At 39.4% G+C, this 24,030-nt stretch overlaps 1 protein-coding gene and 1 long non-coding RNA gene across 8 annotated transcripts in view; one reads left to right on the forward strand and one right to left on the reverse strand.

The window, feature by feature from the left end:
- Positions 1-285: 285 nt before the first annotated feature.
- The window catches only part of LOC107219884 (ATP-dependent helicase brm), an 84,116-nt gene continuing 60,371 nt past the window's right edge, over positions 286-24,030 (reverse strand). Inside the window, exon 22 of one of the 2 annotated variants that reach the window (XM_046734730.1) lies at positions 286-537. The gene's annotated coding sequence lies outside the window, so the exon portion shown is untranslated. Of the gene's footprint in view, positions 538-4,030; positions 4,155-24,030 lie in introns of those variants that run through there. The other variant, XM_046734731.1, reaches the window with a different exon arrangement.
- LOC124293560 lies at positions 6,454-15,643 on the forward strand. 6 transcript variants are annotated; one of them, XR_006903410.1, is made up of 4 exons: positions 6,456-6,885; positions 7,327-7,582; positions 7,940-8,739; positions 15,265-15,643. It is a non-coding gene; the product is annotated as an uncharacterized LOC124293560 (long non-coding RNA). The 6 variants fall into 6 exon arrangements; XR_006903412.1 differs by having other exon boundaries at positions 8,119-8,739; XR_006903407.1 differs by having other exon boundaries at positions 6,454-6,885; positions 7,327-8,739.

The raw sequence follows: 24,030 nt of genomic DNA on the forward strand, positions 1-24,030 counted from the left end.
CGCATTTAGGTTTATTACCAAGCACCATAATAATTTGATATAGTAGCCCCCTTCATAATGAATAACTCAAGGACTGTACACTAGCTTTCCATTCGGTGTATTATTCAAGGTGTTGGTATATCCGTTTTGGTAATCAATTACGAGTAAGCTCTGACCAGAAAGTTCCAATTTACTTTACAGGTTTTACGATCGAACTTCTCCGCGTCAAGGAGTCCGCGAATAAAGAATAAACAGACTTACTTGCGTATCGATGGTGAAAATTTGTAATTCCGTATTTCCATTTGTACAGATTGATTATGTCCATCCATTATCCTGGCAAGCTTGCTGATTCATACGCGGTGATAATAACCTCCTTACCGCTTAAAGACCGTGGCAAAGTTTAAGCGTACATAATCCAAAACTTCTCCGGAGCCTGAGCTGTTAAAACGGATGCTTGCAGCAGCTTGGTAAGCGGAACAATTTCGAAATCAATTGGAGAGTTTTTCTCCGGGCTGCAGTCCTCCTCGTATAAAACTCGGAGAGAAAGTTTTTTCTCCGCTGAAAAAGATGGAGGAAACAAAGGTAATAGGATAAAAAAAAAAAGTGGTGAGATTTGGCAAGTTTGGCAAAGGTCATTCACGGAGTCGCGCAATGGTTCCCGATCGCCAGGATATTCCCTCCCGGTCAGCCGCACATGTCCGCTCTCACCGATATACGAACACATAAGAGTCGTCCCCCTTGAGCACATTATTAATAAACTTGTTCACGTCGTCCGGCGTCGCACTTTATACGACTTTCACGTATCCGCCCTCGCCCGTTCCCGGGCTTCGAATGTCTCGCCAGAACGCAACCCCCAAGACTAGCCCGAGTCCCGAGGGAGGGGAAAATTGAGTTCCCATCGCTTAATTGAATCAAACTTTCGGCGTCAAGGGTCTGCGAAGTCAATGAGCAACTCACCTGTGTAGCATTGTACGTGTCGTTTCGAACGCCTCGATTCCAGTTTCCTTATTAGACCTGCTCTGCGTATCACTCCAAATAGCGATGGAATATTATTACTTACAAGTACACGGAATTTTAATACTTATTACGTACGTGAACGTGGTAAATATAATAGTACAAGTATAATACTTGGTACCAGACTACGGGTACCGATAGTACAGGAGTGCAAGTATTGAGTACTGTACTCAAGTACAGAAGTACCGATAATGAGTACGCATGGTTTGTCACCGCTTAATCGGAACATATAAGTACTGAAACCTACTGAAGTATAATTCATTTCTCTACTGGTATACTAACAAGGAGAGTATCAGACCTCTGGACCACATATTCTGCTGAGACGTTTTAGCCGATTGAAGTAACGAAATCCGGTGATGAACGCATATCAAGGACATGCACATAGCCCAATCTGACCATATTATTTATTCGCACGATCAGGTTGGTTATTTAGATAAGTTATAACAATTGGGGGTATGAGCTTAGCGTACGCATGACTAAGGAGCGGAATAATTTTACTTCATAATCGGATTATATCGAACCTAAAGCATGCCTCTGTGCGTGATGTTTGTGCGTTGTGAGAAAGTTAAGATCGTATATCTCGTGATCAACTTTGGCAAAACGTCATTGTTAAGGCATGGCGCGAATATAAAAAATTCCGCATTGATTGATCAGCTGCCTCAAGGGAATCTGTTCAGCAATGACGTGAAAATGTGTACGCGATACGCTTTAGATTTTAATACACCCACACGAAAATTTGTTAAAGGATTCCGTGGTTATACACCCTTTGGCTTTCGGTCACACGAGCGTGAAATGTATTCTACCTCAGAATGAAGTTTAACGGCTTGATGAGACGTCAATCTTCGTCTGTTCTATGACGAAAGCGGTGTGACTTGTCTCGCTGTATCTTAAAAGAGTTTTCAAATCTAATAATATAATGTAACAAAAAATCTATCAATAGACAAAAATGAATAGAATGAAATCTGAGAATACAAAATCTTACAACAATGCAAAGTTATCTCAGGAAACAAACAAATGATGTGCATGAAGTTTCTGTTTAGGTGACAGACTTTCCATTGGAAGCTATGGTGATAAATTATATTACGTCGATAACAGTATTGATCTCCCCCTGTACGGTCTCTCGAAAAGCGAAAATGACAGAAGTAGCGACGGTCAACATTCTCGAAATAGAAAACGATCACCTAGAGTCTAGGATGTTTTATAACTACCAACCAAAGCATACCATCAATGTTTTCATGCTTATACTACGAGGAAAAGTGTGAGATTCGTAAACTGAATCGAAAAAGAAAGAAAAGCGAGGGGAAGTGTGTGGCGACGCATAATTGCGGTGCTGTGGTGTGGGAGGTTCAAAACGGTCCGATCAGACGCTGTGCAAACAAACCATTTGGAAGCGCGGTTGGAGGCTTTAAAACGGCTCTGAACCCCTTAGATCGAAAATTATGGAGAAGAGGAAAGAACAGGAAATTCGTCACCATTGTTTCTGCAAACCTCAAGTGCGTGAAATGTGTGCGAATGTTTGGAATTCGCGACAAAATCGTAATACGTTCTTAATTGACATTGAAGTGTGAAACGCGACATTACTCAAGAATTCTAGACAGATCTGTTGCACGAAGAAGTTGAAATTTCAACGAATCAAGCAGGAAAATCGATCACTTAGTCAGAGACAGAGGTCAACTATTCTAAAATGCAGCATCTACCTGACACCAAGTGAATTCATGAATTTCTAAGACTTCAAATGATTCCACGTGCTGAAAAGAAGTTCAATAAACCAGAAGAATTAGAGAATATTCACTGTTTGTGGTCACCTTTGCGAAGTTCTACATATATGTATCAATGAGTATAAATCTCTTTAATTACTCAATTCATTACCAATATCCGGCTTTAAACAAGTTTTATAGAAAAGTTTTTAATTTTTGATACACATTATTACTAAAAATTGGTGCTCACTTACAATTCGGGCAAAGTACTTTTGTACCATTAGGGGGCGTAACCTTCAATTACTTACAATATATATAGCCACAACTGGTACCAACTAAGGTGACCAAAATCGGTAGACATTTTACCCAACAATTCTATTTATACATAAATTCATGCGAGTTGAAATGACCTGCACATGATTTCAAGCGACTTTATGAGAGTTCATTTATTGAATTAAAAGGAGTTCTTATCCGAGTTCAAGTAAGTTTGTACCAGCCTTTCACTACCTCAATACGATCCTCTTAGAGTCGTAGTAATCCTTTACTGATAAATAGTGTCATACGAAAATATGCTATAATGCAATTTTCCATACTCTGAAAGTTGATCTTGTGATAAATTGTTAAAGTGGCGCTGAACCATCCAAGTCCAGGAGTTTATTCCGAACATGCCTTTCCACATTATCAAATGAAATACGAAATTCCGTCAATTTCTCGTGGCAGTTGGTAAAATGCGATCGTGTATTCCTTGCCTGGACGTGCCGTACATACGCGTAGCCGAATGCAGGTACCTCAACATTATATGTGGTGTTGGCAAGTCGTACGTATGAGAGGGTAGGTTGACGTCTAGAAGTGAAGGAGGGAAGACGAATCGTTACAAGTATTTTAGACACGTTGCCGAATAAGATTATTTAATTAAAACTCCGCAGCTGGTGCAGCCCGGTTCTAGTAGGGCAGAATCCAAAAGTTATAAGGATCTTCTTCTTTCTGTGAAGAAACGAGCGGACGGGCTCAACTGGCCACTCGACGAGCTGGACTTTGGGCCCCTCTCGTCTTTCCACTCTTGCTCTCTCTCTCTCTCTCTCTTCATTGCCGGAAGTAGACCGGGCAGAGGAAGAGGGATGAAGATACGAAAGACAGAAGATGCGAGTGGAAGCAGAAGTGGAGTTTTAGCCTCCCGCAACTGCCGGTCCGTGTTCGTTCTCGTGACTCGGTTGTATGATTGAACACTGGCTGACGACGGCTCGAATATAATACCATACGTACAAAGTTTTGCAATTTACCGAACTTCCCACTGGATATAGCCGACTATCCGGGGATAACGTCAAGCTGCGGGGATTATAGAAAAAGAAAGTTAACGCACCTTGCCTGATAAACGACAACCAAGAATGACCAAGGATCATGCCTCGATACGTCACGATACCTCCCTAGTAGCGTTGCCTTCGCTTGCAGAAATTAGAGAAGATTCTGTGGACAGAAACGTATGATCTCGTTGCAAGTTCTCATTTACCCTTGAATATCGAATACTCGTATGGCAATTGGGATTATACGTCGAGGTAATGGATTGGCGAAAAGATTTGTCCCATGGTTATTGATCAACTCATCTATCTAGTCAATTGTCTCTCGTAAATTGACCTGCATGATCTGCAATTGATCTGCACCTGTCACTTATTGTAGGTGACAGAGGGTAGGGCTGTTGCTACAATGTGAGCTTGGATAAACAAGGGTAGGATGTTTTTTCCGATACTCAATTTACGCGGCCTCCAGTCGCCAGGACCGTGCAATTTATGATTTGAAATTACCGTACGCCGGAAATGAGTTAATTTCTCTGTACGTAGGCACGTCACAAAGATGGAAATATCCACTCTGCAATATATTGACAACGAACATATATGTAATGGTAATAAATCTCCTGCCTGTCCAAATGTTTGCCGTGCATTAATAGCGACATCAATTGCAAACTTTACTGAAGCGGTAGGAGAGAAAAAACAAAAAAAAATGCTTGGCAAATATTTTACAGGCGTATTAAAACACAGACACAAAATCAATATGCTCTTTGCTAATGCGTTTGCGACTATTTTTCAACGCTGATTTCACGTCAAAGAAAGCAGTGCAGGCAAGAATATCTTGGTTAAAATTTAAAAGTTTATTAAAGCCTAAGAACTACCAAATTTTCAATGTTCAGTCACTTTTCATCCGTTGCGACATATTTTTCTTTTTCCTATCACGACTCCGTCTCGGCGTTATTTAGGTTGGTTTCGCTACGATTACACGAACAATTGGGGCAAGTGTGAATAGTAAACGAGAAAATTTAAAGATATTCAAAACGTTTTCTTCGCCCAACGAGCCTGGAAATTCAGCCAGTCTTAAGCTGGTTTTGTTCATTATAATTGGCCGGTTTTTATTATCGGAGTAGGATTTGATATTTTCGCATGAAAGTACGCGCGTATCTAGCTTGTGCGAGTCCTAATTCCAGGCTAATTACAATATTGTGTATCATTCACCAGGAGCTTCAGACGAAATAAGTATCTTAGGGTGAATGCTGACTTAGTCCGACGAAGCCGCCCCTAGAACTCTCGGTGAGCTTAGCAGGACGAAACAGCTATTTCGGAGGTACGGAGTCGTCTGCGATTACCGCCTGTGAGTGAAAATATTCTCCATCGATCTTGGTTGAAAATGCCTCCGCTTGTTCGCGCGCCGCCGCCTCGTTATACAAACCGAAGAAACCTTCTTGCCTCGAGAGATGTGAGAACGGGTTCTCAGGAGATTATATACCTACCTAAGCATCATCGCCCGTACGGAGAATTTACTTTGAAGCTGACGCAGAGTCTCTCTGCCTATCTAGCTTCTATTTCAAATTTAACGAGATAGCAATTACAGTCAGATTCCCAAATATTTCCGTGCTCTGCATATTATAACTTCAATTAGAGAGGTCTGCAGGTCGATATTCCGATAGGTTGTATCCAGGATCACATCCAGAGTGTGTTCCAATCGCTCCTGAAATTATAAAAAAAAAAAGAGAGAGACAGGAGCTGCAGAGTTGCGTGAAATTGCGTAGTCGATTCTTCGTTTCAACCGGTGCAATCGCACCTGGACTGTATTCCAAAATCCTTGTCATTTACCTGCCGGTCGCGATTTTCAAATTATTACCATCGTTTCCGAACCAATGAATAGGTATGATGCGGACAAACTATTATTTAGCCTCGTCACTCGGCGTTACTCTCAAATTTTCCGCACACGGTTTACCCCGTTCATTTATTCCAACAGCGTTGACTCCACTCGTGTATTTATGCCGAATAATTTTTTATTTTCAAGAGAATAACAGCGAAGGTACTAATTTTCACAGTCGAGTTGACTATAGAATGAAAATTCTCTGTAGACACGATAATAACGCGAGTTCCCCATTTATTAGCATCTGAACTTTCGAGCTTGCGGAGTTTTTCCCCTGTTTTTAATATAGACTGAAAATCCTGCAAATTCAATGTCACGCGGAAGACTGCACCGGAACCGAAACGTTGCACAGTTTTTATTCGATTTTCGAACGGCCGAGGGATTGAAAAAAAAATGTATTTATAATAATTTAAGTTATTCGAAATTGCCAAAATACGAAAAATCGTGGCAATTTCGCACGGGAATGCAGGGTTCGGGGTAGAAAAGCCGAAATCACGAAACGTGCGGGGAAATGCGAAGGCAGTCGTGGTACGCGTTCCGGCGCCTGGCGTCGAGACGGGGGTGGGAGCTTCCCAATAAAGCTCGGAGCGTCCCGTCGACTGGCAGTCAGCGTCGCGACGCCCACGAGCAAGCAGCTTGCGGCAATTCGACGTCAGGTTAAGCAACACGTGGTTTTGCTCGAGTAGAACGTGGCGGATACGAGAGTAATTTTTGGGTTTTTCGATCGGTCCTTTTTTTAATTCTGGTCAAAATGCTAAACACGAAAAAGTCCTCGTAACGCGCGAACGATTTCGGAAAAACCGCGTATATTATACGTTATTCTTCTACGATGTGGAACAAATTGTGTCACAGAAGTAGAAGACGAAAATTGGTAAAATTACGCGAAAGGAGATCGGCTTGAGTGACTTTCGCGTGACGTGTTTGCAGACGAGGAGATAAATAGTCAATGCGATTTTACTTCTTGGCTATTGCCATCATCGGTAACAGCAGCAGCAGCAGCGACGGGAATTTCCCATCAGTGAAATTTGTAAACCCAATTTCATATACGAACTTTGTAAAACGGTACAAAGTGCAGAGTTCATAACTCACTGTACCGAGAAATCGATTTCGTAATTATTTACAAGTACAAAGGACCAACTGCGGAGCGAATGTTTCAACGTTAACCAGATTCCAACAATTTTTTGTTACTTTCACAAAGCTTTTAGCGAGAAAAAAACGAGAGAAATTTTTTTTATAAAACCGTCAGAAGCAGTATAAAAATGAAAAGATATCCAATTTTGACCGAGTTTGTTGAAACGCTCGTTTATTAATAATGTGAGAAAATTCTGTTCCATAAATTATCCAATTTTCGGAATATTTTTCACCTTCTTCCGTGAAATACGGAACTGCAATTCTTCGTCGATTCAAGACGTCTCTTTGCATTCCTCGGTCCGTGTTGACACTCCACGGAATTCTATTACTTTTTCAGACTGCGCTGCATTTAAATTCCCATCCAACTACGTGCATCTCACTCTGTGAATACCTTTGCGTTTTGAACGAGAACAAAAGTATCAAAACATCTCTGAATCGAACAAATAGATTGATTTTCTACTGTGCAAAACTTGGCTCCAGATTTACAGAACACCTACTTCCCTATTATTCTCCAGTGAATCTAATTTAAAGTTTCTCAACTGTGAGATGTATTCGTTTGCCAATGCAGTTTGAAGAAATCGAGATGCAACCCGGTATAATTTATCAATACGCTTCACTTGTAGTATATGGGACGTACAAGTTGCTAAACTCAATATAAACGCTATAGATTTACAAATAAAAAAATTCAATCACAAATCAATTCCCGATTATTTGAAAAACGTTCAACAATAATTAATTATTATTATCATACGCGTGGTGAGCAATAAACTTTCATGGTAGCCTCAAAAATATTAATTGTTCCTGTTTTTGATACTAATGTCACAGAATAAAGCTTGTCTGATGTGGCACATTTTCAATTCATATTAACGGAGTTTTATGGAGAGACTCTTGCACGTTGAATAGGCTAATTAAATAAGCTAATTAAGCAATTTATACTATATTACGTCCAGGTCAACGAACGGTAGAATGTGATTTTGTTCCGGTAAAGTGCACCGTGACGAAAAAGCGGGATGAGATTATAGATATCGAAACGATAGCCAAATAACGTAACGCGTTCTCCTGGTTCAAACTCCTTTGTTAAATATCGGTGATCGATCGTTCGCAATTTAAAAACCATTTGATTTGACAGTTTGTGTGTTGTAGAATACAGAGGTGAAAAGAGAAGGAAAAGAAAGCAAAAACTCGAGCCGAAGGTTGAGATCGATTTTAACCATGTGTAAGTGAAATGAAAAGCCGGTGAATAAAAAAAAAAAGGGGAGATTCGAATCGGCGAGGCACGCGCGATAATGATAAACATTCAGTTTGCCGAGCGTAAACCTGTTGAAGAAGAAGTGAGCACGTCGATGCGCTTCGAGAAGACAAGGGGTCGAGGCGGTTGACGAGGGTAGGCGGAAAGAGAAGGCTTCGATAAGAAGAGGGCAAAGACGATCGGAGATAAAGAAATAACAACGATGTCGTGCGAGAAGGCGTCGCGACGCCTCAGATCCTTAATAGTTAAGGCGAGGAGACTCGGGGTGACGGCTGAGGAAGTCGCCGCTTTACCTACGGCCAGGAAACTCGCTGCGCCAAAGACGGCGAACTTCTGGTCCGTCGGCTTCGCTCTGATCACGCTACTCGGTGCCGGCATCCTCCTTATCCTTATCTGCGCCCCTTGCCTCGCGAAGAGGGCGGCGCGCGACGTTCGAGTGTTTCCTTAATAAACGCCACCCTCGAACCCCGCGCCCTCAACCAGAAGGAGAACTTTGACAAGGTTAGCTCAAGTTTGTCTTTCCACTCGGGGGTTAACCACTCAATTTTTCTACAAATCAGATTTCACAATTTCGAGGCTGTGAATTATAACTCGCTCGAGTACGCGGGGATTTTGGGATGAAATTTTCACGGACTGAATCTAAATCCAAATCGCAACGCGATGTTAAATCGGAATGTTCAACTGGCGCGTTATTTTTACGCACTTGCCGCATCACAACGGCGGATCGGCAACGCAAGCTATATTTTGAAACACGTACGTCGCGATATCAAATTTAGCTTCGTGAAAAACTCCCGATTTCTCGAAACCGCGCAACAGTTTTCACTTCGTTTCAGTGAAGCTACGAACTGTCGAAGAAGACGTTAAAAGAGTTCGTTAATTTTCCACAATGCATCACAAAATTTTAATGCCTACTGACATGGAACTTCAAAGGTAGCGCGAAAGTGGAAAATTTTTTAAAAGTGGGTCAAAAAATTTTACGGGGCTCGAAGAAATTCCAGAAAATTCCGAGCGATCTTCATCGACTTCAGATGATTTGAAAACATTTCACTAACCGCTGGTAACTCGTCACTTTTTACCTAATACGTTTGCACTCGAGACACTGATAGCAGAAAATCGGAATTCAAAAGAATTCAAAATACTCGGTAGAAAAAGAAAACTGTATGTCGATTAGAGAATTTTAGAAAAATACATTCAATATTTACTTACAAATACTTTTGGTAAAAAACCGCTGCAATCAGTGTGCTAAGATATATAGGTACACCTGACATTTGGCCTCACCTTGCACGCTACGTCTTATCTATTTTATTATCAATGGTCGAGGTTCAAATTGTACCGAATACTGCGTACAAGACAATGGAATAAAAATCAGGGAATGACTGGACTTACCCTTAGTATTAAGAAACGCTATTAAATTGTAAGATACCATAACTTTTCCCTTTTCCGACTATTTCACGACAATGTAATTCTATTGACAATACATTTGAGCAGCAGCCATTGTTCCAATTGTACAACAACGTGCATTAGTATGAGTTTCCTCTTCTAATATAATCGAGTCAAAATGAACTATCCTTCGATTCTCACTTCACGAATTACCTACACTCGTGTTTGCTTTCGTATCTGCAGAGAGACTCGCTACAGAAATGTAACCTGAAGTCGGAAGAATTGTCTCTTCCTTGCATTTTTTTTTTTTCACTTTCTTACACGAAAAAACTAGTTCTTTCCACTTCTCTTCGAGCTCTTCTTTCTTGTCTACTTTAATTATGACTTCTCAGAGTTGCCGGGTCACGGGTTCTGGACGTCTGCAACTGCACTCGCTTCTACATATTCATGGAGAGTCGCTTCTGCACGCTTCTTCCTTCCGAACGTGCCGGGACACTCGGCCATTCTTTACTTGCGCTCTGGCTCCTCTCCGCGAATTGCTCCATTGCATGTTTCTGCTGCAAGATCTTATTGGACGTAGCAGTTTTCTTTACGAAACGAGGACAAGGAAATTGTTATTCGGTTCTAACTCTGTTGATTCCTCAAGTTTTCGATCAACTAAATACTAAACTGGGAAAAATTTCATTTGTTACACGATTACTAGTCGATTATAGTAAAATCGGTACCGTTACGATAGTGGTTTATAATATTGTTTCAAATCCAAGTAAATTCCCTACAAGTAACTATTTAGTGTCATCATAGTTGCTAATATTACATTTTCTAGTCAAAGCTACGGCCAATTTGTTTGTTTAGTTGTCTGCATTTTCTTTGTCAAATGAGGCATCTAGATCAATTTGGTGGTTGTAGTTGAAAATAAAAAAAAAACAAAGTAAACAATCAAAGACTGTATAATTACGGAAACTACAAATTTTCATCGTTGCGATTATGACCTCTTCTCACTTGTACATAAATCAAACCAACTTTTACTTAACTGTGAGCTTAGGCAAGTATTTAATTGCTTGAAAATTGTCGGCTGATGAAAAACTCTGCAATGCTTCGAGGTTACGTATAACTGTTGGTTATAAATTTTCGAATGACAGCCGCTAAAATAGGAGCAACTTTAGAAAAGGTTTGATACTTAGAACGTTCGAAATGATTAGTCTCTGGTGTTTCTTCAGCCAATTTTAATGTTATTCGTTCATTTTGATTTGAAAAATCTTACATTACAGTATAATTATAACATGCAAGTTCAGTTGTTGACGAAAATCTGGTTCATCGTATAATACTTATATCCAAACCTATCTTTATCCATTCCACGTTCTAATTGTAAAACCTTCTTTCAAATTTTCCTCAAATTCATTTCCATTACATACCTATTATTATAGTGGGAATATTGTTTTATTCGTGTTCACAATCATGTAACGCAAATGAGACTGATACAGACCGGTTCATCCTTAAGGATTTATTTTTCAACATTAATTCCGCTTTTCAAACTTTGGTTTGTCAATTTTTTTCTCAACACTTTTTTTCGTAGTAAAATACACCACCTGCAATGCGTTCTTGAAGGATGTATTCCTCTCTCGCACGCTAACAGATGTAGATGTATGCAGAACACATTTATATTACGGCAGCAGTGGTAGCAGTAGAAAACGCCTGGCAAGATCAGACGGTGCCGGCATGGAATAGAAAAGGCGCGAATCACTCGAGCCTTGCAGAGAGTGGAAAGTGAAATGTCTCCCCCCTTTCCCCCCCGTTGCAGCAATCGAGCATTGCTATCCGATTACCGTTTTTTTGGAACATGTTGCTTTTTTAAAATTCAAATTTGCTCGGCAAGATCCGTGTCGATACGTAACACGTGTATAAATATTTCCCTTGATTACAGTATAGATGATGCGAATAACAGCAGATATGATTCATTCGTCCCTCAAACTCTGGGCATGTAATTTCGGGTGTATGAATTATGGCGAGATAATTTTGAGGAAGTTACGTCCAATTAGTGTAACACCGACCTTTTGCCGTTCCGGCAGACTCGTGAATATTTCATCCCTGCGCTCGTTCACCTCTCGGTTATTCCATATTCGCCGAGGAAAGTTGCTCGCTTTGTTCATTTTTGTATTCATCCTTTTTTCCGCACCACAGAGCCCCTTGTGCCGCGGCGATGTTTTTCCTCGGCGATCTAATTCCTTTCGCCTAGCTACGTAAAGCTAGCGGCAATTTTATCCAATAGAGGGCAAAGGCGTGCTTGGGCAAATACGTATACCGCACAGGCCGCATAATTAGGTACAATCCAATGTGTACAAAAGGGCGTCTTCGTTCCAGCCAACAGAGTGGCGATTACTCGAGGTGCCCACAATGGAAGTAGATTATAAATTTACGGAAAATTCGATTAATAAATGATTTCCAGGTACAAAGAAAGATATTATCCGCGAAGGAAACGCGAATTAAAATGAAATACTCTGTAACCATAGAGGAGGAACCGCATAATATAACACGGTTTTTGCGCTGGATCCATCTCGTGCATTATTCCGTTTCCCGACTGCTCTTCGGAGGCAAAAAAAAAATTCAATCTAAGCGTTTCTTATATCAGATAGATTGCGCAGAGAGGAGATGGAAATGCTTTTGCTTGCAGTCCAAGGGAAGAAAAAAAATTTATTGCCACTAATATATAGGTTATAAATTCTTGTCACCGTGGAAGGAACGCAGTTTGTCACCTTATTTTTTAACACAATCGTAAACACGGCAGTGCTTTTTGAAGTCTTAAATGCTCACTGCTCAGCCGTATTTAATGATATGATCTTGAGCATCAAAACAATATTTAGAATTTAATTCTATTTGTATAAATGTAATTCTCTGCAACAGCGTCCGTTCAGTTCTGCGCGAATGGTTCAGAAGGTATATAAGCCTCGGTTTGAAGGTCAACTTTAGGTAAAAAAACAGCTTTAAACTTCGTGTTTAGTGGATAAACTGTACTACACCGACTTTACTGCGAAAATTCATGCCGAACTTTTATATAGAATTTAATTCCTGGTTGAAGTGTTTAATATTTAAAAAATTCAACGCGGCGGATCCAATACGACGGACGAAAATTTCAAATTTGATCGAATACGGTCAAAAAACTCTACGCATCCATCATACTGAATTTTCAAAAGCAGATTTCAGGTTCGTAATCACCGATCCCAAAAACTTCTAATTTATGTGCAGAGGGGTAACTTTCTCAGAAATGAATTATTTCTTCAATGTTTACCATTTTTGTCAATCAATTTGTGTCTAACAACAATAACTCACATTATATCGCAACAATTACTCTCGAGTATTGAAAACCTGTAAGAAATAGCAGAAAACCGCAAAGAAATATCTTGAAAAGTTTTCCAAATATACAAGAAACGGATGTAAAATAGGTGGTAAAAATACTTATCACTATGTCGCAAAGGGTTAAAGCCTTGTTTGAATAAAAAAAATTTAATTTGTAGCTAAAAATATATGTTATACCTACATACCTTCTCGTATTTCCAGGACCATTAAACCCTTATCGCAGTAAAGATAACCGTTTTACAAAAGATTTTTAGTAACTAACGTAAAAACCGAAATTTTTGCTCAAGATCAGCGGACGAACTAGAGGACGGCGTGCCACGGGGTGTTTCAGTTCGTCGGACATTTCAAAAGCTAATGACGCGTCCCTTACGCCTCCGTACCCTACGCAACCCTCAAACTTCTTCTCTGTCCCTGCAGACAACCCTCGGAGTAAACACAAAACCGTTTTCGCCCGTTGCTTTTCGGGAAATCACCGAACTCAATAGCGCGAATTTCGAGGGACGCGAGAAGAAAGCAAACGACAGATCAACCGACGCCGAGTCAAAAACACTTTCGCGTAACTAAGACTGCTTTTTTTCCGATATAATTGCGTTATTGTCTACAGCAATCGGGCTGCGAGTCGTGTCTTGTATTCACTTCGTTCCACGCGATTTTTCTTTGGATCACTTTTGCTTCGAGATCTTTTCGCTTTATTTGTTCCAACGACGATTGGCAATCATCCATCGTTGTACGATTGATCACGATCGTACGCTGTGTTAGAGATCGTTGAATTCGACTTAGAATTTATTGTCAAAATCGAAAGGAAACTTGAAGATTCTCGCTTCTCTGGTTCGACTGGAAATTTGAAATATAAGACATTTTTCACGCCAATTTTTCGCATTAGCTGCATCCACAGTTTGAGACATCTGATGCACAAATACACGGGAGAATAATTGTTGCAGAATATGACGGAACGTCTAGTGAATTTGTATTCAAATTTTTTTGCTCGATTGCAACCGTATTGCAATCTTATAAACCTGTAATTATTTTTTCCTTCAGTGTCATATAACCGAAGTTATTAGTACAATTACCACATGATGATAGGATTCAAATGCTATCGAGATTATGTGCCTGATAAATCATTGCCCGATGAGGTAATAAACGTTTATTGCGTGTGATAAATTTTTCTGTTAATGTGACGTACGTTCGGTGATGTTGGATCACGCACATTATAAATCAGAATTTTTCCAGTAAAGAACCTCTCCAACTTCTCATTTATCGACGATAATTAATCATCAAATTACGAAAGTGCACGATAGTACAAATGTTTTTCTAGTCTTTTTTAATCCTTAAATTGTGAAAAAATCAAGTTCTGCTGCATCTAAATTACATTTACAGAATGTTGATGAAAAAATACATACATATATAACATAACATGCACGAATATGAGGTTGAAACCGTCCAAAAATTTGCAGGTAGAGCATTGCATATTATATGTATGCAATGTTCAAATCCGAATTGAACGCGTGATTGTATCCGTAGATAAAATCGGCTACTATCTCAAGTACAGTCACCTTATGGTGTAGTGTGTATTATTCGTGAAATCCATTCGATCTTTGAGTCGGTTTAAAATTCGTATGTTTCGAAGATTGAAATTTTACGAGGCGCTGTTTCGCTGATTGGCATTGTGTACCTTGTGCAGTGGCCGGTCGGTTTCTATTCACAATGCAATTCCCCAGTCACAGCTCGCGTGTTCTATAGAATTTCTCCTGGTTTTATTCCAGTTTTAGTTAAAAGTCGTAAAACGGAACAAGGCACCTAAAATACAGGAGATTCGTCAGCCTGGCTGGCGTGGCTTTAATGGATAACGGGAACTGCTGATTTCAACGGTTGATAATCAACGGCCACGAAAAAAAACAAAAAAATAAAAAACAAAAATACACATCAGGGATAAAAAGAGGAAGTATAAAATAAAAGTACACATCGCGATAGCGGTACGTTTATATGCCATCACGCAACGAAAACTACAATCTGACTGGCAAAAAAAATAATGGTCTACCGATACTCTAATTTCGCATTAAGCGCCACCGACTTGATAGGCTCGCATGATAATTTGTTACAGTACAAATACTTTCGAACAGACAAAGTTTCGCTGAATTGTACGGCTCGGAAATCTTGCGTATGATCAGCCTGGGCGAGGTTGAAAAATGAAAGCAAACAAAAGGGTAAAAATATGTGAGGACAATTAGATAAACGGAGTGACAAACAAAATAAATAAATTGTGAATTCTAATCTAACATTTTCTCTCTGTTACAGGTTAGACCGCGCAGATTTGCCGCAGCTCGAATTTACAAGGGAAGGTTTTGACAGCCTGAAGGCGTACAGTTCCAAATCCGAGGATTATAATGGATTGAAAATTAATTAAGTGGACCCGTGACATTTGATTTAAGGAATTATTTACTCTTGTACTATACTGACTAAGAAAATTATAATGGGATTATAAATTTATGGGCTGTGCAAAGCCGGTATGCAAGTTTATAATTTAATTGAAAAATGTTTAGTACTTTTCGCTTTTCTTCTGCTATTGTTATTATTATGAGTATTATCACCACTATCGTTATCATGTAAAAAAAAAAGGAACTGTAATAAAGACTGTATGTACGTACGTAACATATGTAGAAAACGTAAAATTTAATAAGATCACTTATTGAAATGCTTATTATCGGAGTGAATTTATTTATATTGCCTAAATTAATGCATGACGGGTATTTACTTCTTTGGGATTGTTTAGTTTGAATTTTACAGGGTGAGTAGTTCTACATTTTTTTCATACCACATGTACGTCAATGACGAGGAAACAACATTCAAATAAGCCAACCCTCCATCAATGTTGATAGCGTCGATATGTTCGAGAATTGAATACATTCTCGTAGAAGACATTTCGGTTATTACATTCCGGTTTTTCTTGCATACTCAATTTATGTATAATACGAAATTTTCGTGCAGTGATTAGAAAATTCAATATTGTCAAGTGTTCCTATCAAATGCTACACCGAGGTTGATTCTTTCATCCTTCAAAATTTATATCTTCTTGAGACATGAGACGTCGTTCAACGAAACCCTTGTATTCCTCTTAGGAATCGCGTCGTCTTACGAATTTTATAACTAATATATAAATTTCAGGGGAGGAAGAGGCAATTTTATCACGTAATATTCGGCAAGGGTGGTGGCGCAAAAAGCGTACGTGTAGGACAATGTGTGACACGTGGGAAAGTAGGAGACATAAAACGGTATAAGTTACGTCTACATGGGAAATAGGGTAAGGTATAAAATTTCAACACTACCTACTATACGAGAAGGAAAAAAAATGATTAGATCCCATAATAGAGGTATATAACTTCTATATAATATATACTATATATTATGTGATACGAAATACGTAATACTGAAATAAAATTCCGCGCCTTGACTCTTCTAACTTCTAAGATCTTAATAAAAGGTGAGTGAAGAAATGAAATAAATCGCACGACGTGAGTCGGACTTACAGTCTGCTTCACATCATCAGTCGTGGAAGAGTTTGTCTTTGTATGTCTCATCGTTTTTATCCAACGACGCAAGAGGTGGGTTAGGCATGGCAGCAAAGTGCCGCAGGTCTTTAATCCTCATTTTATTGTTAGTCGAAATATTCTACGAGACAGAGCCGAAAAAAAATAGTTCAATTTCAGCGCAGGCCATGATGAATCGGCCTGCGATTGAAAAGAAGGAAAAAAGAAGAAAGTTGAAAAAAAAACGAACGAACAGACCTCGTTAATGAATCCCTCCCGCAGTTTCCCACCGAACCTTGTTTCAATTTTCGATACGATTGGGCGAAACAAATCATTCAACCGATCCACTCGCGTAAAAGCCCTTCTTCCCTTTCCTCGCATAACTTTGACGTTTGAATGCGCCCGAAATTCCCAGAGTGACGATCTCTGCAGCCTCAATTTCGCCACCAGAGGTTAATTTACGTCTCACCTTTCCGTCCTGAGGCGGTTAGTATAAGGCGCAGGTATACGTATAACGGCGTATCCTGGATCCCGATGTAGGTCCGTGCAGCGAGTAGCAATCTAGCCTTGGACGGAGGTAAAAGTTAAACCCGAAGGGTGGAAACGCCTAATAAAATACGCCGATTTAACATTAAGTAGCCAATCGCGGCGGACCAGCACCCTGATGTATTCTATGGGCGAAGGGTTTGATGGGGATCTACGTTGATTGACTGGCGCATTACAAGGGTCCGCGTAGGTGCTACCAAATTATTAAGGGTGACCTCCCACCCTTCGGTTATACCAGTTGAATCGTAGGGCCGCGTATTGCGCCGTCTGAGTGCAACGGCTTCTTCGGGGTGTCCCGTGATTCGCGGTCCATGAAAAATGAGGACTGCGGTAACTCGGGGAGTTTCTGCTTGTGGTTGTCGAAAAGTCCTCGACTATTCGCATTTTTTACCATCACCGGAAAATTTATTTCATTATAGAATACGTTAAAATACTGCAAACCTAAGAAAATTATAACGCAGTAGGACTATTCACTGAAACTTCATCAGAACAATTTAGACTTTGACATTTTTCTCGGAAATTTGTATTTACAAACTATAGGTAAGTAAAAACATTTCATTCCTATACGTTAATCGTCTGCGCGTTTCTTTTAGTTACGTAAAAACGCCAATTAACGCTTTTTTCACATCAGGCTTTTCTCCTCTAATCTTTTAGTGTCGAAATTTTTTATCCCACTCGTACAGCTAAAATAGTATTGATAATAAAAACTGCGGAGCCACTCTGCGCTGTTATGGTATGATTACGCAGCGACAAATCTCCTACAGTTTTCGCACTACGAAGTGGTGAAAAAAGTTATTTATATCGTGTATCTTTATTTTCCTTTTTTTATTCACCTTTTTTTTCTCTTGTCTCTATTATCTCCGTGGCTCCTGATATTTCGGTAAAATAACAGGGGCCAGAACGAGGCTACGTAACGCCTTTTATAACCCTCCAGATAACGCTTTATATTTACGCTGTTACCCTTTTTTTTTTTTTCTTGGCTTTGAAAAAAATCGATTCACGTGTCCGCATCGATGAATTAATTATTTCAGCGTACATATATCGTGTGAAAAAATATACCGATATTACACACACGATGTAAAGTAGGAATCAATTTTCACATTTCCTTCGCTATTCTTGGTGCGGTGTGCAGCAGTATTTCTGGGTCTGATTCTTATACTGGACTGTATACGGAATTATTCATATGATTGTGAGGTTTTTGCCAACTGGAAGTAAAACGACACCCCCGAGTCGTGGGTATTTTTATCTAGGTATAATTCTACGCGAGCACCGTCGAAGTAGTTATTACAGGTCAGCTGCTTGTACATGCGAAATCACTGGAGAAAACTGCTGCACACCGAATGTATGAATACAACGTGCGGTATAATACTCTGGAGAAGAGTGGTTTCTCGATTATAGCGATACGAATGTAAATTGTATACGCCGATGTGATATGTTCGTTACTTTTAAGACATGAACCACGAGCTACCGGGGAAAAGCGATATGCACAAGATAAGTAAGTATAACTGAGTTTGTGCAGTCGTGTAAATTATAAATAAAAATATAAAAGTCTACATACGCGTAAAGTATATAATGATAAACTTCATTTGTCGTCGTATATATTCACGATCTGTTCATCTTGAACGGGGATCAGAGAAATGAGGGGTACTTTATAATCACTAGAAATTGTGTTAATTCTTTCATACGGTAGTTGCGCGTTTCGAAAATATTGTCAAAGCCGAGGTTATTGCAAGCTAAGCTTATACTTTAATTTTCTTACTTCTCGTCTTTTTATTTCTATCCTTTCTTCTTCGCGAAGAGACGCGAAGTTAACTGACAGAGAAACGTAGAAAGTCTCGCGTAAAGTTCCGTGGAAAACTTGTATAAGTTTTTAGATCCCGCGGGCAGTAGTTGCCAGTTCTCTGAAACTTCAAAGACGTCCGGGACGTTAGATTTTAAGTTTCTCTACTCTAAAACGAACGGTGAACGCCGAATTATATAGTTTCGCATATTATTAAGATAAATGTTATAATTTTCATATGGAAGGAAAACGCGTGACGGATAAGCGTTATCATATAGTTAGTTGTACAGAAGATGGATTCTCTGTATAATGGACGTGTAAAATCACGAAGGATATTAATATAACACATAAGCGATATTAAACGTACGTTTATCGTCGATGGACTTATGTAGTATTTATAATACGTACCAAGACCGCAAGTTTTATAATAACTACCGTAAGATGAGATCGGAGTCCGTTGTAAGGTGGGACTTTTCAACAGCTACCAATAAGCTGGTTCAACTTAAAAGTTGACTTAACATTTCCAGTGGAGTTAGTTGCGGTTCAATTTTACAGTAACTGCTATTTTCTCCCACTTATTTTATTCCCTTAACGTCCCAACTGCAACGGTAAGTCCGAAAGGAAGGACCCGAGAAACTAGCGAAGCTACGAGCAGAGAAAGTAAGAAGAAAACGAGACACAAACGCGCGCTGGATTCTTCAGCTGGTATTCCGTAGCTTCTGATAAATCTAGAAAATGATCTCTTGAACATAATCATAAATTTTAGTTAAAAAGGTTGCATACAGATCTTGAATGACTAGAGTCAGCGATTTGTGAAATGAGATCTAACGAAATTTGAAAGTTAAAAGCTAGAAGATATAATGTTTGTAGCCTTTTCGTAGACTGGAATTATTTTGAAAAACTTGTGTTTCGTTGTGTTTTTCACGTTTCATCATATTTCCCAGTTAATTACCGTTTGCTGTAATGAAAACTCCATTTTCTGATAATAAAATATGAAAAGCTCGAAGGCCGTCGTCGATTTTGCCAGATGCTTGTATCCTGATCCGCATCAAGCCTCAACATGTGCGAGGAGCCGAAAATTTCGGTTAATGTACGCGGGGCAATACAAATTAATTAATTAGGAATTCCGGTCTGTCCTCCACTGACATCGAGCAATTAATTATTTATTCCGGAATCATTTGTCAAATCACATACTGCATGCGCTTGACTTTGATTCGGTTAATTTGAAAGGTAAACCAACTCTTGGCCAATGCACATATGTGTACTCTACACGTATACAAATATACAATTTTCTCATTACAGGCAACAACTGTATATCCCACCTGCCTCTCGATCGGAAAGTGCGTGCACAAATCATTACACAATGATACCCGACAGAATGAATCCTGACTCTGTAGAAATTGACGGGCTGGTGTGATTTCATCTAAATGTATATGGCGATGGATTTTTTCACCTTTATAATTATTATATCCATTTATATATAATGTAGAGCGACAAGGGAAAAATATCTCGTGTCACCTCATCAAAGAAAATATTTCCGAAACTGGTGGCTTGAAACGTGGAAGAAGTAATTACATGTATTCCATATTACAACGAAGGCAAGTTTTTCTCCAGCAAACTTGAGCTCCGATTAAATTATGGAACCTGATCATCGCCCAGCCGCTGTTGTATAACTTTGAATAAATTCGCAGCATCTCTTTCAGACCGCAGCCAGCTTCACACGCGTGTATTAATGGAATCCCATTTTCTCCGGTTGGCAATAAAGTTACGTTTCCGCACCGATATCGTTTTGTTTGCGACAACGTAAAATGTGTAAAGTACTAATCCACGGAGTGGCAACATGAGCCAGCGAATATTAGAGATAGATTAATCGTAAGTAGCGCGATCAATCTAATCAGCATCAGCAGAGTCGAGGAGAGGAGAAGATCTCCAAGACGCTTTGACTCATTCTGATGACGCCGCAGCTGCCAGCGAATTGAAACGTTTCAGTTTTTCTTTTACGTAACTGCCAAGTCTTCCTCTCGCTATCGAAAACGGATTATGGCGCTGCACTCGGGTCGTGATTCTCTAAGAATAACTCACCGTCTTCCACGGTTCATCGTCAGATGTATTACGACTTTCCGTTCGCCTTCCGTTATCCTCTACTTTCACGGTGCCATTATCCTGTTAGTTGGAGAAGTCGTTCTGTAATTCGGTAATAATACCTTGTAACATTATTTTAACATAGCTACAGATTTTGAATTATAAATATTAACTCGTCGGAACTACACCGCGAGAAATTTGTAGCTGTGGTTACTGTACGTAATCATTAACTAATTTCGTTATAAATATAAAATTGAGATTGAATTTTCGTTTTTTGCTCTAGCCGGAACATCTAGTGTACATTACTATTCATTTTGTTCACGATTACTTTTACTATGTTTTCTCGAAACTTCTAGGATAATTTGATGTTGATTTCAAGTTTTTACTCGGTTGAATTTTTTATTTTTTTGTTCGCAATTACCAACGATATTCAAACCGTAATTATAACGCTCACTTCATTACAATTTTCTACCAACTGTGGCAAGCGAAAGTTTTCTCATTGTCAGTATAGAAATTTCGACAGCTAATATGCCCGGACCGCGGTTCATGGTGACAATTACGCTCGATCCTAAACGATGAGTGCTGAGTGACCGCAGCTCGACGTTCGCAGAATGACGGAGGATAATTAAATTTCCATTCAAACAACGAGATTTTCAGAGATTGTTCAACACCGAATACCCCAGGAACGCCGAACATTCCAAATACACTTTGCCGATTATTACATCCCTATCGGAATCCGAAATTGGGTGGGCACGGCTACGCAATATGGCGGCAATCAGGTTCGCCGTTAAATTGTAGGGATATTGTAACGACGCAGAGTAATTCCAGAAAGCTGTCACCCTTCGAATCTGGTGCACCAAAGCAATACGAAGAAGAACATGCGACGGAAACCCGTTTTTACACGCAAATACTGTAATTTAATATCTTATGACGGTATCTTACGATATTTTTCATACAACGGCTTGCAACGTAGAAAAAATATTTTAAGGTAGTAAATCACCTCACATATAATAATATATTAACTTCGGCGAATTTAGGGAGAACAATCGCACGTCCGATCCTTTTTGGATGGAAGAAAATATAAAAACTTTTGCAATATAAAGTTGGACTATCAACGTACGAGACTGTTGAGGGTAGGTGGGTAGGTTCGAGGTGGTCAGTGGCCATTCTCTCCCTTTCCCCATTTCAACTCTCGCTTCCCCTTTCGCCGGCGCCTAACGCCGTTCTGAAAGGCATTATTCCGGGATAATAGGAAATAAATAGCTTCTGCACGTAGACCTGTAATCCAAGGAAAACAGCGCTATGCCGCACCACCGTTTACGCCGCTTTTTGTTCTAGTTTGTCGATTACAGATTTTAAGTACCGCGAGAAGTCCTGGAATTTCATAAATTTCATTAACAGCGCGGATCAACGATTTTGTTTAATGATTTCACGATAAATTTTTATTTGCAATTGATGCTTGTGCGGTTTTTGTTTATTCGACTCCCAAAGCTTCTCTCGTTCAATTCGTAGAATATTTTACAGGATGTGTTCAATTAATAAGTCGCTCTGAATAATTGGCGATGAAGTTGCACATTTTTAAGCGCGTGGAAACACCTCGTGCACAATCGGTTCGTTGAAAATATATTATGAAACTTACGAATGTGAAAACTATGAAAGTAACTACCTAGAAAAATTCTTCTCCTGTTTCAAAATCTTGCCTGCAGGTTAAAGAGTGGTAAAAATAATTGCTTTACCAGTTACATCAATCCTCGTTGCCAAGGATAATACATAATTCATTAACGTACATTGATCCCCGCATCGTAAAAGTTAAAATGAACGTGAAAAATAGAAAAATATGGTAGTAAAGTGAAATTTTTTAAGATTTTCATAAGTGATGGAAAAGAAAAAACACTTTTCGAGCTCGCAGAAAAAAAAGAAACGAATTGAAATAGTGAAATAGTTCGAATAATGCACGAACAAATGTCTCATTTTTTATTTTATTTTCATTATACTTGGCGCAAGACATTGCAAAGCCATTTGATAAATCCAACAGCGTGGATTGTAGAGTAATATTATCCTCGTTGCATGACGTATGGATACGAATATGAAATAATGAGAGGTGAAGAAACGAAGCTGAATTATAAAAAAAATTTTGCAACGGCAATGCAGCGTTTGTAATATTTTATTATACCAAGTATTCTCAGGTATTTTTAGTTTTCACATCGACTTTAAAATGTTTTGACTCTCCTTTTATCCCGCCAGTGATTTAATTAACCGCACTTTGAATATTTCTGCAAGAGTTCGTCATGGTTTCCATTGATCATTCGTGCCTGCGTATAATGAGTTATACGGCTGTAGTACCTAACCTGGATCTATGTACGTATACATTACGCCTACCTATGTTCCCTCCACGTGCAAAACCGGAGTATACATAAAACACCCAGGCATGCAGCCATGTATTAATTAGTGAGTACATAATGTACACGTGCGTGAAGAGCTGCTTTACACCCAAAGCTGAAACTCGTCTCTAGCCAGATTACAAGCCTTTTGTCGGGGATTCGACTTCGGAGAAATGATTTTCAACACCATGACTGTTGCTTTTGGGGAGATATAATTTTAATGGTTTTTTTTTCCATTCTACTTTCAAGCCTTCTATTTTCACCAAAACTAGTAGTTACTTCCATACCTTCATACAATATACCGTATAGAGGAAATTTATTTCTGGTTATACCCAAAAATCGTCGGGTTGGAAACGATCCTGTTATAGACCCGAAATTCTTGCACTTGAACGGCGCAACACACCCTCGTATAGCCCCAACCTTTTGGTATTCGAGTCTATTATACAAGCGTCTCGTGTTTCTGACAGAAGTTCAAAATAGCATCTCCAAGGTAGGTATCGAAGGTTTCATATGGCGGGATCAGGGGCGACAAAACTATTTCAGCAGTGCCCAAGTATCTGATTTATTCCTGTGATACTCGATCTCACCACGGTCCAAATTTCGGAGAATCCGCATTCACCAAGCTGTTCTAGTAACATGATGTAGGTATAAGACAGTTCGAGGATATACTATTGTGTGTTCGTATACATATACACAATAACTGGTTAGCGATAGGGTAAATTAAAATTTGGTCAAACAACAATATCTC

The sequence above is a fragment of the Neodiprion lecontei genome, chromosome 3 (genome assembly GCF_021901455.1).
Source record: "Neodiprion lecontei isolate iyNeoLeco1 chromosome 3, iyNeoLeco1.1, whole genome shotgun sequence".
NCBI classification, from domain to species: Eukaryota; Metazoa; Arthropoda; class Insecta; order Hymenoptera; family Diprionidae; genus Neodiprion; species Neodiprion lecontei.